This window comes from Cupressus sempervirens, chromosome 7 (assembly GCF_028749045.1).
Source record: "Cupressus sempervirens isolate cs-2001-9-10 chromosome 7, ASM2874904v1, whole genome shotgun sequence".
NCBI lineage: Eukaryota > Viridiplantae > Streptophyta > Pinopsida > Cupressales > Cupressaceae > Cupressus > Cupressus sempervirens.
Window position 1 is genome coordinate 699556247 of NC_143124.1, and position 19725 is coordinate 699575971.

The window sequence follows — 19725 nt, forward strand, 5'->3', positions numbered from 1 at the left end:
TGCTTACTCTACCTCTTGCTCATATGCCAAACTTCGCTTTTCATAGTGTCGTAATGGTTATGAAGTTTGTCTCCCAATCTAATGATAGATTACCACGTGGGACTCCACTTTGGCATTTCAAACAGTCAAAACCTATTGACCTCAGTCATAGCTAGTTGGCCTATCCACAAGCATAGCCTAGCCTTTCAAAGGCTCAACATTTTTCAAGACACATTACATATGAGTGCATGTGTATTTAAAAGGTTAAAAATCCCCTATCTTTGCCAATGTAGGAAAAAGGCACCAAACTAGAATCCCATTTTGTATGGACAGTGTGCCCTACTCTATTGTTAGTTTCTCTCAACGTGTGGAGCTTTTCCATAAATTATTCTACTTTTGTGTGAACATCCTCCCACAGTCTATGGCTACTTCAAAATGTGGCCCCCCATTCTTCTGCTATTGTGGGGCTTGGTTTCTCTTGTCTGGCATAAGAATGTTTTTCCTCTTATGCTAAAAACTACTGTATACATGGATAGCTTCAAACTGTGGATGTTGGTTTCAAATAGTGACTGCAATCTCCTCCAATGTCATGGCCTTTGTTTCTCTAAAGTCATCCCCATCCAGGGCCATGGGGTGCTTTGTATTTAGCTTGGACCTTCCATGCATGCTACAACTCTTTGCATTGATGCTACCTCTGTACTCATGTATGTTGATTCTCTAATGTGTCCACAAATTTGATCTACCTTGGAGGCCTCCTTTCAACCTAGAGATTTGCAAGCTTAATGTATATTCTTTGTAAACCATATCTGTTTGACCATTCCATAATCACCATTTGATCGTACTACTTAGGTTCCCCTATTTTATGACTTTACCACTTGATTAGTCAATGAGAGCTTCACAATAAATCAAGTCTTATTTATAAAATATTTCTTGGCAATTTTATGCAGTTAAGAATTTAAAACTTGGCCTTCATTAGAAGGTTCAATATTGGAATTAGTTCTCACACAAGTGTGAACCCTGGAACTATTATGACAAGCTTGATTTCATCTCATATTTGTTAAATGCATTTTAAGAATCATATGTCCTTCAAAACTAAAGAGAAAAATGTACATATATTGATAACCACATTGATTTCTTAGAGACAAAACATACTATGTCCCTTCTATATTCTAGTGACTTGATTTAATGAAAAGGCCAATAGCATGTTGTTGATTTGATGGAATCAGTTGAGCCCCAAAGCAGGCCTAGCTAAAAAAAAATTCACTCCCAAACAAATGATAAGAGGAATGATCCATTGATCATCTCAAACTATTTGAAATTAAATTTTATTGCAAATTCACCAGTGAAAACTTACTTTAAATCATTTCTGCACCATTATGAATTCTATGTCAATAGGCTTGTTGCTTAGCTTTAAAAACTAATTTAAACACTTAGTCAAGCTTTAAAACTTTGGATATCCTATCTCTCTAACATATTCAATAGGCCTGCCAAATCTCATCACATGATGACATCAAGGTCAAAAGATATTGACCTCCAAAGTTGCTTACCTAAAATCACCTACAAATAAACATGTCAAAAAACCAAAAATTGTGTTTGGTTTTTGCCTTGAAAACTAGGCAACGGGCACTAGAAGTTCTAAAAATTGGGGAAACAAAACATTTTAATGAGGAGAATGTAATTCTATGATTTGAGCTAATGATGAATCATGGGACGCATTTAGCAAGCAGTCACAATAGGCTACTTATAATTTGTATCTTGGATACAATGTCAGAAAAGTGACTTTTGCAAATGGAATGGACTTGGGAAAGTGTGTAGATGGATTCATCAAAATTTGAAAATTGGCACACTCAAATTATTTTTAGAGTAAAATATAGTGGTACAATCTATTTGATCTCACCTATCATGGATTTCAAATTATGACATCACGAACAAGGTTACTAATCAATCTATCTTTCTTGACACTAATGAAACTTTGTAAATTGCAAACAAAATCACGTTTGAAAACTGATCAAATGGTTTCATCACAAGCTAAAATTAGGAAAATAGAAATTATGTGATCCCTAGAATATGCTGCAAAAAGAATTTCTTATTTAGGTTAACTGGTCAAAAGTTATGATAGGTCAAACAGGGCTTCCTAGAATTCAGAACTAATTGCATTACATGACAACAATAAAAGACCAACTTTGAGGGATTCAAAACCTTGTCAAATAGACTCAAAATGACTTGAAATCTAAAACATAGGTTCTTAGGTATGGAAATTAAATAATCCCAAAGTGGAGAGTCATGAAACATTACTATGTGTGAGATATTGAATTGCAAACAAGGCCTCCTATCACTATTTGATACTTCAGTAAAATTGCAAAATTAACAATTTCTCAAAACAAGACTTCACGAAATGGAAATTTATCATAATGGACCACATATGTGGACTAAATGAAAGGTTCTAGAAGCATGAAACACCTCTTAGGCCTCACAAGTACAATTAGGTACATATTCATCAAAAAGCATTTATAGGGCTTGATTTTTCAATGGTACTCAAAATTAGGGCTTCATACAGGGTTAATCTGTCACAGGCCATCACCTGAGAAGAGTGAGAATGAGCAGCATGCTACTATTGGTTTTTCCCAAATTTTGTTTTCACATAAAATTATTTTTTCAAATATTTTATTGAATCTATTATGTTTCATGCTTACATATTTGCAAAGTTTATTTGATAGTAATCTACAAGTTTTAAGTGATTGTATGTTTTAATGGATGCATGCATAATGAATATGTTTTATGGATATGGGTTCACTAAGTTGTGAAATGTTTTGTCTATACATATAGATGTTGTATAACTAATTCACCCCACACTGATTTATTCTAAAGAATTCCAACATAATGTCCTGTAGACTTTAGATCTAATTGCAATTTCTTAATTTAATCTTGAATGCTTTGTTTGAAACTTAGTACATCACACAACATCTTATAAAAAAATTGAATTTTTTTCATTACTCTCACATTATTTACAAGGTTAGAAAGTTCAACTTACCTTAGAGAAATTTCTATTGACACTTTCTCCAAAACTTTACTCTCAACTTTCTATTCAAAGAAATGAAACAATTTATCATTTTCATTAATATCATCATTATTAATCTTCTCTATAATATACATTAATTTTTTTTATGATCAGGACTTTCTCATCAATATCTTTAATATCACATGTGTCAACAACAATATCTTTTATTTCCTATAGCACCTTCTTTTGTTGATGTTCTCTTCTTAGTTCTTCTTATTTGGTCTTCCTAGAAAAGAGATCTTGCAATATTTTCATTTGATCATAAGTTATTAGTGTCTTTTTTTGGGAGCATTATAACCTTATCCAACATTATAGGCTTTCTAGGTGACCTTGCCTTCTTATTCCACATTTTCTTCTTGGGTGTGTTGTTGCTTGACAATGCTAGCTGAAAGGAGTGTGATGAGACATCAAGACTCGGTATCTATGGTTCTTGTGTCCCACTAGAATATTTTCCTTCTTAAGATAACTCCTTCTAAGGTATAATCACATGTTGTTTAGGTGTTAAACTTATCTTAGCTTCAGATTGTGTGGAAGGTTACACAATCAGTCCACTCTCTTTCCATGTTTCACTCCCATGTTGACTCTTTTCCTCAATCACTTCATCCCTTTGTTCTTTTGTCCCCTTAATTCCCTCTATAAGAGATCTTGAGAGTAGTTCTTGTATATCACCAATATTAGAATTATCTACTTGTGCATTCTACTCATAAGCCTAGCCCTTTGTGGCCTAATATATCTTTGTAGGCTCTTTGCCTTTATTTTCTTCAACTTTTGATCCACTTTTTTCCTTGGCATCTGTGATTATAATCTTTCTCTCCATTTGTTTCAATTTTTCATTTAAGTCAATAGTAAAAATAGGTGTTTCAATTATTAATAAAGCTATATGTTTCTTCGTTCCTTGCTCTCCAATCTTTGGATATTATTTGATTTGAACAAAAATTATATTGGATGTATAAATCAAAGTGCCTTTGATAGATTTTGGAGCATTACCTCCTTGTTCTAACTTGGTAGGCTCTATCTTTTTTGGCTCAGTTGACACTAAAGTCACATAGGGGATAGTATTGTGAAGGATTTTATCTTTAATAATGATTGCCTTATGTCTAGTTTTCCTTGTCCTAAGCCATTTTATCCACAATCTTAGCTAATTATTCTACATTGTTATATAGATCTTTTGTGTTATCTAGTTCAACTTTATCATCTTCCTTTTCCTCTTCTACTAGGGTTGGCACTAACCCAAATGATTTCTTTCGTACAATTTTACTTTCTTGTACTAACTCCTCAAGATTGTTTCTCAAAATTTTGTGTGCTCTAGCTTTCATTACAATTTAATTTGCAAAATATCTTAGGCCTATATAACCATGAGTCTTACCTAAATCTTCCATTGTTTGGGCTAGAGTTTTTTTTTCTTATTTTCATATTTGTGCTTAATACCCATTTTCATTTCAAATCCAATTTATTGTGAAATTTCTCTGGGGTTTCTTTTCTTAACTCTATAGGAGTATACTTAAAGTTAACCATCATATCCTAAATTTCTTGTTCAACCTTTTATTTAACTCTTTTATCAAAAGAATCACATTTTACATGCTTATATGAAGTAAGGCATGCCAAACTTCAAATATTTCCTCATACCTTTTCTATGTCCTAAGGAGGTCTTCCTAGGTACAATATATATTACGTAGATCATCAGATTATGTTATGTCTTCTTCATCCTCCTCCTCATCATAAGGATTTACAATAATCTTCCTCCTTGGTTTCTTATTTTGAGCATCCTTGCTCTATTTTTCCTCTAATTTTATCTTCTTAGGAGACTTTCCCTTTCCTTGCCTAGTGATCTTTGTTGTTTTTTCTTTAGCTTCAAAGTTGTAGGAGACATTCCCTTTGATCCCTATCTTGTTACTCATACGTGATGCATAGAGAAGGGTGGTGTAACTACTTTCTTCAAATTTCTCTTAACCTTTGGATCAACAATTAAAACCTTCTTTTCTTTATGAACTTGAGGATTGGAAACAACTAATTCTTTCCCTTTAGATTCATCTTCTTCATTGTATTCACAACTCTCATGATCTTTTTGTTGGAAATATAAGAGGAGAAATTAAGAGGGAAGGGGTGAATCAATTACTCAAAAAATATATCCTAGATCCTTTAGATGTCAGTATTGAATAAAAATCTAAAAATTCAACTTCGTTGATGCTTCGTAAACAAAGAAATGTTGTAACTTGGTAAATACTAAAATTTCTCTATAAACAATTAAAATGAAAAATTTAGATGTTATCTATGACTACCATTACTTAATCATAGTTACAAGAACATAAACTAAATAGCATGAACACATATGACACCAAGATTTAATGTGGAAACCAAATTTGGGATAAACCACCAATTGTAACTAGTTGCTATTTTTCACTCTTCTAAAGTGAGCCCTATTAGGAGCCAACCCTATTAAAGGCTACAAAACACACTATCAGGTATGACCTTATTAGAGGATTTCCAAATGTCTATTAAACTAAATTTTTTAAGAGATTTAGATTACTACTAAAATTGTTAAAAATTAATAATGACATGATCTTATTTGAATGCAATTGAATTGTCGATTACAGATCTCAATTCTAGCTTGTACTTGATCCTTCCTCATTGAATATATCTTTTTAGATTCTTAAGGATATTCTACTTATCCTTCTAATTTTCTTCCTCTTTGCATCATTAGATCTTCAAAAATCTTTCATGCATTCACATTCTTCACACTTTTACACACTTTCTATCCCTCAACATGACATTTTATTCATATCTTTCTTTTTGTCAAGTCGGCTCAAATAAAACTTAGAATAATTAATATTCATCTTCTTAGATGGCTAGAAACAATAGATAAATCAATTAAACTCAATATGCCAAAACAAAAAAGTCCTTCATTGGCCAACCCTGGTCAATGGACACTAACATAGAAATGATTTTTCTATGTTGACAAGTGAACTCTGTTAATACTATATAGTCACACAAATCCTTTGGTAACCAAGTGAGCTTAGTTAGCACTAGTTCCATCCAAAATTTCCTTCATTAACTAAGTGAGCTCAGTTAACACTCAACTTCCATAGACTTTCCTTTGGCACCCAAGTGAACTTGGTAGACACTATCTTCTAAGCTAGGTAAACTTTGGAATTCTTGGTAGCCATAGAAAAATATCTTCAATGCTTGAGTGAGCTCAGCAAACACTAACTGATAATGATATGAAATTTTGTGTAACATCAAAGACAATACACAATTAATCAATTGTTCCAACACTTTATGTTACCTTTTCAAATTTGTAGGGGTGCCTCTCAAAGTTTTCCTTCTAAATCTTGCACCATTTGCTTTCTCTTCTTATTGATCTTTTTAAATTTTATCTACATCATCATCTTAATCTTTTATAGTTTCATATGTATTGAGCTTCTCAATATTCTTGTCAATTTATTCTAATAGTAATGCTATCACTATTGCACACACTTCATCAACATTTTTTCCATATTGCATTGACCTCAACCATGCAATCCTCAACATAAAAGCCTAATCATAGGTGTAGTTGATATCAACCATGAAACAAATGTTATCACAATAATGATTAATGGCTGAATTATAGATTCACACCCTCTTCTTCATTTTTTCTTTAAACACATCAAAGTATCCATTTAAAATTTTCACAAATTTCCCTACTAATTGATCAATATAACCATTGATATACTTGGTTACTACCCTAGTCTTATCCCGTGCAACTTCTCCAATGACAAGAAATGAATTTTGCACATAAAAGAAAATGAAAAATATGAGTGAGACAAACTTACACAAAGTATTCTTTTCTTTCCTAATGGCTCCCAAATTCTCAACTAGTTGAATCAATTATTACTTGGCCAAATCATAACTATGATCCTTCTTGATAATTTTATAACCCTAGTCTACTACCATGTAAGGCATGTTATTCAGTCAATTCAATTAATAGAAAGTGTGAAAAATCTATTAGACTACAAACTCAATAACATGATCATCAATTGCATCAATTGGCATTCCATGACCATTCCATTTTCCCTTGGTGAGTTCCCAAATAATATTTTTGGCTTGACATCGCATAGTATTCACTTAGTCTAGGGTAGGGTATCCAATGACTTGGTGGATAATTAATTTGGTATCTTCTTTAGCCCTTTCTAGCCACAACTTCATATCATGTATCCTAGTTAAAATAATCTTGATCCACTCAACTTTGAAAAATTTTGAAAAATATAGGGCATAGGTAATCCCTTTCTCAAAAACTACTTAGTTTTCATCCTTTAAAGCTCTATTCTAGCAGAACCTATAATAGGCATTTCTCAGCTTGAATTTCCAATTTTTCCAACCTTGCACATGTAGCAAGATCACATGTTGTGTACCATAATAACTCATGGTGGAATTGATGATAATGCACTAGATGTGTCTCTAGTCATGACAATCTGAAGATATTTATTGAATTTTGGTGGAGGGTATACATTATGATGCATGATTTGGGCCTGGATTTCCTTCAATTCCTCCTTTTCACTTCAAGATGTAGAAGATGTCACATCAAACTAGTGTTTTTTTAATCATGCAAATTTACAAACTAGAAAACTTAGCTCTTAAAAAAACTTCATAAACTTGCTTACTTTTACCAATGGCAAGCACAAGATGTATGCAAACTTCAATCACTTTGGTAATTGCCTTTGAATTGCTCAAACTCTAAATTATCAGGTGAATGAAGAAATGAATACAAAATCCACTATATACCTATAAACAATAAAAATACCCTTTCATTTAATATTCCATATATATAGTGGGTAAATTCAAAATACATTATAGTTGTCTCAACAACCATATAAAGAAAAGTCAACATTACTACTCCATTCACTAGCTTGGTCCTGACACAAACTTGACCACAAAACTATTCCACTACTCCATCAAATCTTTATCCATAGAGAAGATTGGTCAACATTGTAACTTAGTCACAACTAATATCTATACTGATGACTAGCTTGAGCTATGCTCCAACTCAGTATATGTTTCCTTTACTCGGCTCATACTTCAAATCTATTGCAATGCATCATAACTTATGTGGATATGGACTTTACTTCAGATCATTTTAGGAACTGATGTATGATAAATTAGTTGGAATAAAATTCCTCACATAACTTCTTGGATTGGTTTGAAGTAGTGTGATCACCTGATCCATTGGATTGGATACTCTCATCTTCACTAATTTCACTAATTTTACCTTCATTCTTCTTTCTATATGCTTGATTCATCTTATTTCTTGTCCATTGCACATATAATTTTCCTTTTCCTTTGTAATTTTCATTCCTTAGTGCTAGTCTTGAAGTCCTAAATATTTTTCTTAAATTTCCAATCTTATGATAACTATACCAAACTATACTCCCATTCATCCAATTCTTGGAATTTTCCTCTGAAATCTATTCTAATGCATTTTTTTGCAATATGACCATATTCACCATAGTAACAAAAATTGTACCATGTATTATAATTATATGAGTTACCTTATTTAGGTGTATTTCCTTTCTTCTTGGTGTCCAATTTGGTTTTTCCTTGTATCTACATTATTGAGCTCTATGTCCATACTTCTGATAATTGTAGAAATGACCTCTAAATCTAGGTGCCACTGGTGTTCTAATGACTATCGATCTACACTCATGTGCTTGATTTCCTTGCCTCTTACAATTAAAACAATATACATTGAATTTAAGCTTAAGATTTTTCTCACCATTTGTGCTTCTACAAATATTTTTTGTGCAACCTAGTGTCCCACAATGATAACATGTAGGTTTGATGCTTATTCCCTTGCACTTATCTACTCTTTATTCTTTGATAATTATCCTTCCTTGATAGATGATAGGTGCTCAACATGGACTAGTCCAAATGTATCATGGGGTCTTCTTTGTAATCTCATCAACTCTTTATAATATCTCACAACTTCTTTGGGTTTTTTCAACTTTTCAACAATCTCCTTTTTAGATCTCAACTCATTCCTCAAAAAATCATTCTCAGATTTCATATTTTTAATCTCCATTTATTTCCTACTGAGTTCTTGATTTGCACTTAACAATTAATTGAGCATATATCAAATTTCTTGTAAGGGAGCTTCTGCACATTAGATATTCGTTAATCAATTCTTTTGGCCATTTTTCTTTTATCCTCACAACCATTATCTTATATTTGTTGACTTTATTTTCTATTTAGTCACTTCATATAGTCTTATTGGTTGGATTTCATACTCTCTCTTTAGTCCTCTTATCTCGTTATTTAAGCTATTATTCCTCTATATGTGATTATTGCATCACTTTCACTAGATTATTCATCATCAAGTAGTTATTAAAAAACTTCTCAAAATTGAGTTTCACTCTACTAGGTTTCTAACTCCTTCCTTTTCTTTATGGATTTCTTCAATTCCTCTCTTTCTACCTCAAGTTGTTGTGTAGTGCAAGTTGTATATCCATCTTTTGATTATCAATGATTTTCCCAACTTAAAATCCTCCATCACCAAGATCTTGAATATCAAGTGGTTAGACTTTTTCTAAGAGAACAAAGCTCTAATACTAATTATTGGAAGTCTATTGTGAAAGCAAGATACTAAGAGGGGGTCTGAATCCAAATCTATTAATGTTTTATCCTTCAAAAAACTAATCAAAATGATAAGTATCACCACTAACCCTTACCTCAACAATATCATTAACCACATAAAGATATTATGCAATGACGTATCAAATCTAATCTACTAATCAAAACCATGAACATGAAAGTAAATGATAAACACATTAAAAAAATGATTTGATAAGCTAGAAAACCTTTAAGGTGAAGGAAAAACTATGGTAGGGATGAGACCCATAAATATTTACAATTGTAGTATAGGATATCATTTTGGTCACTTCTGATGATCTACTTTGTGAGGGGTCTTCCCTTTTAAGAGCTTATAGACTTATTTAGTCTACCTTTATTAAAGGATTTAAACTTGCAATGAAGTGAGAAATTTGTTAGGAGATTTACAAAGGTCTGTTAGGGCCACTCTCTTAAGAGGTTTACCGTGATTCACTTTGCTAGAATGTATTAGTACTTGATCCTTAAATTAGCAATATAATTCTTCATTATAGATCTCCTCTTTCCAAACTTTGGCTTTTTTTCTGATTTGATAAAACTCTACTACACACTTCAATACTCTACTCGATCACTATATAGGGTCTTCCTTCAAACTTCACTTGAAGCATCCAAGAATTTTCTTCATGTGTATTCACTATCACCATACTGATTTAGGGTTCACATCCTCCTTAAATAGATAACTAGTAAATCTTCTAGATTAAGACTAATGATCTAGATTCATCTCTTTTTCCATTTATGCATTCCCTCTTCTTGATTTCTTAAACACCTTGCATAAGGATTAAGGATCCATGCCTAAATGTGTAATCATCTCCTTAAAATACTCTTGGATCATTCAAATACATATTAAGTCAGGAAAAGATGGTTTACCTCAATGGTTGTGTAATTCCAAACAAATATGTTAACTCTGGCTTGCTTGATAGCTGAACACTCAAAAACTCAATCATAACTAGTCTTCATGTTGTCCCTCCACTTCTAAATGTTTAGAATTCAATGTATAAATTGGTATGTACTAAATCTACAATTCTCAATGCATATTGCCTTATGTTACATTCAACATGTATAGGCTTCTATTTTACTCAACAAATATAGAAGTACTCAACAACCATAGACTTGCTCAAAAATAAAAATTGCTCAGCTCAAACTGAATATGAACGAGTCTAAATACATTTCTCAACTATCATTGGATGGCTTGGTCATAGTGATGACCAACCAACTATGCCCTAGAAGTGACTAAGTGTTTGATACTAATATACAATAAACTACAGGGATAAAAAATCTTCAAGACTTCTCATTAATACATGATTACAAAACAATCAAAACAATATTACATAATCATTTTCCAACTCATTTAAGTATCCATTGAATATGTTACATATCAACTTTGAATTTGTCACACTTTCTTCAAATCCTCTTCATCAATCAAATGATATGTTACTTCCCTAAGTTAGCATAATTTCTAGTCAACTAAGACTTTCACATCAATGATAACATAACAATTGATATGACTCTTCTACATAAATTGAATAGCATCATCAACTAACAATATCCCACTATCAATTACAATATCAATTGGGTCTAACAATCTCCCTCTTTGGCCTTGATGGTAACATATAACATAAGATTTTACATTACAAAACATTGCAAAAGATAATCAAATATATGCATTGACAACAATACAACTTTTCAATTGTGGTTCTTCAAACTATTACTAGATCTATATCTCTAGTAGCAGAAAAACTCCAATTTCTTCAACATTACTCCCCCTTTAATTATGATCTATGGTTTCATATTTAGTACTCTATAATCCTTATCTCTATGTCACTCCCCCTTTGGGTTATCTCTCTTCCTTTTATTTGCATTCTTATCGTTTCCCCCCTTCGACTTAATTCTTCTTTATTTGGTTATTCTCCATTCAATATCTTCTCCCCCATTTTTTGTTTTTTTCATTGTTTCTCTTCCCCTTTGACAACAATGCCAAAGTTCATTATAAATTTCATCATGAAAATTATAAAATACTATAGTTACCCTTGTTCCTTGCATGTATAGAATACATAAAATTAATCAGATTTAATTTCACATTTTTAGGAATACTTTTAAAGTGAAAACACTTCTACATCAACTCCAAAAGATATTTCAATTCATCTATGAATTTCTGTAGCATGTAGCTTCACCTAGTTTACCTCTTAGATACATAAAATAATCCTTAGTAAATGGCTTGGTAAATATATCTCCAATTTTTTCCTTTGACTTCTCATACTCAATTTGCACTTACTTCTCTAGTACTTTCTCCCTCAAGTAATAATACTTGATAGATATGTGTTTTCTCTTTGCATGCATCACTAGTTTTTAAAAAATATTTATATCACTTGTGTTACCACAATAAATAGTGATACGCTTGGTTACTTCTTATTTCATACCTTCCAATAGTTATTTGATCCATACAATAGTAGAACAATTGATTGCAATGACAACATATTCAACTTCAATAGTAGATTATGAAATACAACCTTTTTCCTTGCTTATCCATGTGATCAACTTTTGTCCTAAGAATAGTTCTCCTCAACTTGTTCTTTTTATGTCACCAACATTTCTATCCAAATCAGCATTTGTGTAGACTTTAAGATTAAACTCGTTTTCTTTTTCTTTTTTAATCATAGGTCATGATCTTTAGTTCCTTTGAGATATTTGAATATCCTTTCACCATAGCCCTTAGATTATATGAAAATCTTAAATTAATTCCAACAACTAGGGAAATATCCAACATACTATAGTTTTCTAATCATAGATTTGTATTGTGTTTTATCAAATTTACTAGCAATGTCTTCCTTTAAAAAATTCATTGTAGTCACCATAGGTGCACTGAATGGTTTATAGTCATCAATCCAAAATGATTTCAAGATTTCCTTCACATACTTGGATTGGGTAACAAAAATACCTTTTGGTATTTGACAACCTTGTAATCCAATGAAAATTTTTATCACTCCAAACAATGGTATTTCAAATTCAGTACTCATTTGATCAAAAAATGACTTACTCAACATATCATTTCCTCCAAATATTATATCATCAACAAATATTTTAGTAATTAAGACCATATCTTTTGCTTCATTCTTCACAAATAGATTTTTTTAAAACTTGTTCTATAAAATATCATATTAATCAGATAAAAGTGTAACCTTCCATACCATGCTCTTAAGGCTTGTTTCAATCCATATAGTGCTTTATTCAACTTGTAGACCATTTCTTTCTTTCTAGGTTCAAAAAATCATTCAGGTTGTTTAATGTAGACTTCCTCTTTAAGTATTCTATTCATAAATGAAAATTTAAAATCCATTTGGTATACATCAAAATTTTGTAGGTAGCATAAGACAATAGTGTTATTATACCTTCCTATCTTGCAAAGATGTAAATGTCTCACCATAGTCAATTGATTCTTCTTTTGTACAACCTTTACAAATTAGTCTAGCTTTATTTCTCCTTAGTTCTCCATTCTCATTCAACTTATTTCTTAACATCAACTTATCTCCAATTGCATTATTATCAAAAGGTCTCGGTACAAGTGTCTCTATCCTGTTCCTTTCAATTTGACCTATCTCCTCATTCATAGCATTAATGTAACATTAATCATTTAATGCACCTTTAACTTGTCTAGGCTCAAAATTAGCTATTAAATATGTACCTTCTCTTTTGCTTCTTCTATTTTGCAATTCAAACTTCTATCTCCAATTATTTGTTCAGTTGAATGGTTCTTTTTCACATATTTGACCAATATAAATTTAGTTCTCTAATTCTCAGAAATAGCTTCACTTGGTAGGGGTTTATCTTTTTATTTAGGATGTAATTTCTAGTTCTTGAGTATAACCATATGAGACCCAAGTTCTAATATCTTATGATCTATAGCCACGTTTTGATTCTTGGTAGGTTTGTCTTGTAACTTAGGTAGAGTATATATGGTGTATCTTCATAGACATGAACAAACTTATTGTAATCTTTAGGTTCCTTATTTATTTCCACAGTATTCCTTTCTACAAACTCATCAAATCTTACATTTGCACTTTTAATCACCTTGTCAGTGGCCTTGCTTTTAGATAAATATGGACTAGGAATATATGTTCATAATCTTTAACAACAATTATAACATTTCTAACATTCTTGTGAATGCAACATCTACTTCTAAATATTTTGAAATAACTTATATGTGATATATGACCATATCATATCGGATTCTTATTTGTTTCTATCTTTAATTGAACTAGGTTGAGTGTGTAAAAAATAATATTGATTTCTTCTCTCCATAATATCAGAGAGACCTCCTTCTCAATTATTAGATCAATTTCTCCTTTTATGATGGAAACCCAACCCAAGACCAGAATGGACACAATAGGAAAAGTGGAAATATTATTTTTAGTTAAAATATGCTACTACATTTAGTACAAATAAAATAGACCCAAAGACATGCCCTATGGGCTTACAATAAATAAAAATTGGAGAGAAATTCTCCTCACAGTGCCTTCTCCCAAACTCCACCAACAACTGCCTTTACAATGCTAAAAATGTTCTTAAATAGACCCTAATTCATTTAGGTTTAGGAATACATTCTAGAATATGCTATTTGGCATCCACCACCAAAATAGAAGGTTCCATAAATCTCGTTAGAAGTTGGTGTAAAATTAGAAGAATCTAGAAATGGTAGCCCAACTTCCAAAAGGCATATCTTTTGAATCGGGATTCTGATTGATGAATTGTTTACATTTCCAAAAAGCTCTTGAAGAACTATATAGTTCTATGGACCATCTTTTCTTGTCTCCCATTTTTTATGCCTATACAAGGCCATTTAGTGCCTCAAATCTAACTTTGAAGTACTCTTAGGAGGTCTTTGAGAAACTTAAAACTGCAATAACTATCTAACCATAAAGCCTTTTGATTTGATTCTTTTTTTAGAGCACTTTAAATTAGAATTATAATCATCCTTCCAAATTACACCATCTAACTCATCATAATTTTGTCTTAATTACAAAATACCTATTTTCTACATTTACACGTATCCCAAGCTACTTAAAAACTCTAACCCAAAAAGCTAATAGTGGAACTGTGAGAGTTGGAACCTTTATTTTACCTAAATGGGTATGAAAACACATTAAATAGAAACTATCTTTAAGCATATTTTTTGGTGATACAAGATTGACCTTACACTACTGGATGTAACTAGCCTTGGGTTTATTGTGCTGGTCCTAATTTGAACCAATAGTCCTATTAAGTAAATATGCATATGTTGAACTATGTTGTACTCTATTTCTGTCTTTGACTCCCCATTTGGTTGGTCTCCCCCAAAATCTTATCTATTCTTTCGTTGGAGTCATTGTCACTCTCAAAACTTAGTGCTCTCCCATACTTATTTCTCCCCCATTTTAAGACTTATCTCAAAGGGTTATACATATAAAGAGTTATTATCTAAGAAAGATTTATGGATCTCAAGTATTAATTTTAGAGCTTCATCCTAATTATCACAAGCTACCTCCAATGATTTTATTTGGATGGCTAACTTGAAAGCAAGATGAACTAAGCCTTCAAATGTAGAAATATGGGGATCTTTCTACATTAATATCTCTATAAAGGCTATCTCCTTGCGAAGTATTTCCATGCATGGGGTCAACATAGATTGGATGTTGGTTAGTGTAGCCTAAATATTTGCATCTTGAGCATGTAGGGCTGCCAATTAACCTTGGAAATTCATCAAATTCTTGAAGTGCTTCTGACTTTGAGCTAGAGAATTTGGTAGATTAGTACTAATGAGCTTCATAACTCCCTCTAGATTTGCAATAAGGCATTGCAGTTTTTGTCTAAATAGAGTTGTGTCACACAACTTGGTCTAAACTAAGAAAATATTGTCTAAGGCTTTCTTTACACTTTCAATCTTGGTTGCTAACTCAACTTGACTAAGTACAATAGCACTTAATATATTTTCATTGATTTTTGTTTTTTAAAATTCTTTTAGACCATTCAAGTAATTTTACACTGGAATATAGGTTTGCATTATTGAGTTGTTCTACAATGTTTACCAACTGCTCAATAATAGGCTTGTCTTCTTCAGGCACTAGCAGGATGAATGCATCAAGAAATATATCCCTGATGTCTTGCAATGCTTTCTTTTTCCTATGTTCATTTGTTCAATAGTTATTGTTGCAATGTCAAACTTTTGTAAAACAATCACTTCATCCAAGTTGACATCACCAAAATATGTAACCTCATCTACCTTGTATGTACTAGGACTAGGGCTTGATGACTATAGTGGTGTGGCTTCTACAATTGGCTTGTGAAGTGCTTGACTTGGAGGAGTAGTAATTGTTGGCAAAGTAACTAATGTTTATATTGATAATTGCTTCTCAAAATTTGTAGTCAAGTCTAACTCTTTAGTACTCTCCTTGTCTTTCCTTTTGATTTCAATTTCACCTTCAACTTGTGTTGTAGGTATAAGAGTATCTACCTAACCTATTTGAACTTGTGTTTCATCTTGTGCTTTTGTAGCAACTTCTGGTACTAACATAGTGTCCACCAATTTATTGATGTTTTTCATGGATGTCTATTTTCTTTGATACACTAAAATAGGTAATCTAGGTTGTATCATAGTAAATTGAGGGGTTTTTGATATGTCTTGTGCTTCCACCTCTGTAGATGCCTTCTCTTCCTTCCTATGTTCATCTACACTCACCAATATACACTAATACATTTGGTACCAAATTGCAACGGCAGTGCCGTTGTAGTTTTTCTATCACAACATTGTCATCGTCGTAATTGCGATGGTAGAGCATCACAATTGTGACGATGACAAGGTTGTGACAGAAAAACTGCAATGGCACTTTCATTGCAATTTGGTACCAAATGTATTAGTGATAAGATGACTACATAGTTGTGCCTTGGTGGTGGTTTCTAGAAATATCTTCATCATGTCCTCCTCTATTAGGGGATTGATGTTATAAGGAACATTGTTAGAAACATCCTTGATCTTTATAATTTCAATGTTTTCTTTAGTCACATGTTGTGGACTAGCACTCAACATCTATATATCTGGTATACTCTATTCTGTTTGCTGCTCATCTTCATTTTTTTCCTATGTATCTGAATTTGTCTTAGTGTCTTCCATATGTGAATTTTTCCTAGTATAAAATTTAGTAACCTCAGTTACTTCTTGTTCACCTTTTTCATCACCTACCTCAAGAGGTTTCTACTCAATTTCCCTATGTGTTGTCAACCCATAAATTACCTTCCATATTTGGGTACTCTTTTGAACAACATCTTAAATTTTATTATGCAAAATATGGAATTCTTGATACTTAGGAGAAAATTTTCTTTCACACTTCTTGATGGCCTTTGTCATCTCAAATTTATGTAAATCTTGCATCACTCTTGCAAGTGTATTTTCTCTCATATTTCTCTCTATTGTGAGACTATATTTCCATCTTTGCTTAACTTTATCATATAAGTTCTTTGGTAGAGATTAGGGAACCTCAATTGGAATCATCTTAAATGTTTCCATCATGACATATACTAACTCTTCTACCTTATCCATTTCTAGCTTTCCAAGCTTATCAAATTCAATATGTGAAAATCCACTCAAATTTACATTATTCTTTAAATTTTCACATAGATTATCCAAATCAAAAGAACTATGACTTACTAATTTGAATTAGATATTATCATCAAATTTTATACTATCCTCATCTAATTTGGCTGGAGCAATGTACTTTCTCCATTTCCTCTTCTTAAACTCATCAACTCATATAGCTTTCCTAGCCTTCTTTTCTTTTGGCTTTTCCACTTCTTGAGCTTTCTTAGCAGTAGATCTTGTGCAAGTTTTGGTAGTTGAAACTATAGGATTAGGTTTTAAAACCTTCTTTGGTTTCCTAACTATTGGAGCTTTATCTTCCCCTTCTTCTTCTCTATGGCTATAGGTGCTTCGCTGACTTCTTCTCCCTTGGCATCTTCTTCATGATTGTCTTCCTTTTCACATTGATCTTCTCCTTCACCTTGGGTTAGGGCTAGTAGTGATTGAGTAGGGAAATCTTCTTCTTCTTCATCTTCATTGTCTTCCTCTTCTTCATCTTCCTCTGCTCCTTCACCAATTTTTTATTGAATCTTTTTAACTATTTTGTTCTTCTTTCTTATTATTGATGTTGTCTTCAAGTCCATAGTTATCTTTGATTTTGCAATATCATAATTACAAAAGGCAACAATGTTATTATCTACTTTTTCTAAAAAAATATTTATAATTGTTGTAGATGCCTCATCCACATTAATCTCATATCATAGAGGTCTTAACCATCTTACCCTTGGAATTGTATACTATACATATGTGAAATCAGTATCAATTAGACAACAAGCATCATTAAAATGTTTCTAAACTAGTGACACTAGAATCCTATGTCTTTGTTTCATTGACTTCTTAAAGTCCACAAAGTAACTAGTCATAATAGACTCAAAATTCTATCCCATTTTCTCAATGAATTCACCTATTTGTATTTGTCTTACATGCAACTTTACCAAAGGAAGGAAATGTGTTTTGCACATAGAAAAATATACATACAAGTATTGATCCAAACTTGCATTGTGCATTCTTGGTATGTCTTATGCCTCCCAAGTTTCTGATAATTGTTACAACTATAGCTCAATAAGATCATAAGAATGATCCTTCTTCACTATCTTGTAGCCTATGCCAATAGCAATACATGGTACACCATTCAACCTACATGATTAAAATAATTTGTGTGAAATAATCCTTACTGCAAAAGAAATAAGGGGATCTGTAATGGTATCAATTTTCATTCCCCTCTTGTTCTATACTGCTGCTATGTTTTTCTCAATAACCTCTTTTACATCACTTCTCATGGTTTTGGACCTACCTAGGGTTAGATACCCTATCAGGCTCTACACAATCTTCTTAGTAATCTTGATAAGTCCACCTTCTAAACATATAGCATTTTCATGATTTCTGCTCAAAACAATTTTATCCACTCTATCTTAAAAATCTTGGGGAAATCTAGGGCTTGAATTAACCCTTTTCTTTCTACAATGTTGTATTTCTCCTTCAATATTTCATTTTCATATAGTTTTACATATAGGTCTTTGATTTCCATGTCTCCTATGCTACCCACCTTGCATGTGTAACAACATCTCACATCTTGAATCATTAAGACTTGTGGTGGTATCATGGATAACAAATCAAATGGGTCTTGTTTATAAGCAATGTTAGGAATTGCCTTGAAATTTGGTTGTCTAATCTCATTTCTCATTAACTAAACATTTAAAAATTCCTTTACCTCTTTGACCCGAGTAAAGAAGAAATAGATGCCATATTTAATACCTAGGGTTTACACAAATTTAAACAGTCTAGCTTGACACATGATAAATACCTTCTCAAGTATGATTAATGGTGTCAAACAATGGTTGAATTCACTATGTAAATGCTTGGAATGATCTTTGTAATTTTACTTTACCTCTTTGTTCTCTCTCCAAACTTTAATGATGTCAAATGAGTAAAAGACTAACCATATAGACCTTAAAATATTAAGAATTAAATATAATCTTTTCAAAACTAAATCCTTGGAACTGATGTATAGTGTATCTTTTAAATATCAACCCTACACATACCTCTTGACTTCTTAATTGGAGGTGGTGTGATCACCTGACCCATTTGATGAAGTAATCTCATTTTAACTTGATGTACTGCAATCTTCTTTTCTCTTCCATGTCTTGTTCATCTCATCTCTAACATTCTCAACATCTACCTTTCCTTTTCCTTTGTTGAACTCACTACTTGGTGTTCTTGATCTTGTTGGAAAACTATACCTAGTATTACAATCTCGATTGAGGAGATTTTAGTGGCTTTCTAAGAAAGGGCTTTTAGTAGTTTTCTTAAAGCTTTTAATATTTTTCTTAGTTTTTAAAAAGTTAGTTTTTATTAATAACCTCAAAATATTACTTCCAATTTCAAATGTTAGTTGGAAGTTCATCTTATCTTAGTTTTAGGAAGCTTCATGAAAAAAATCAGCTTTTTT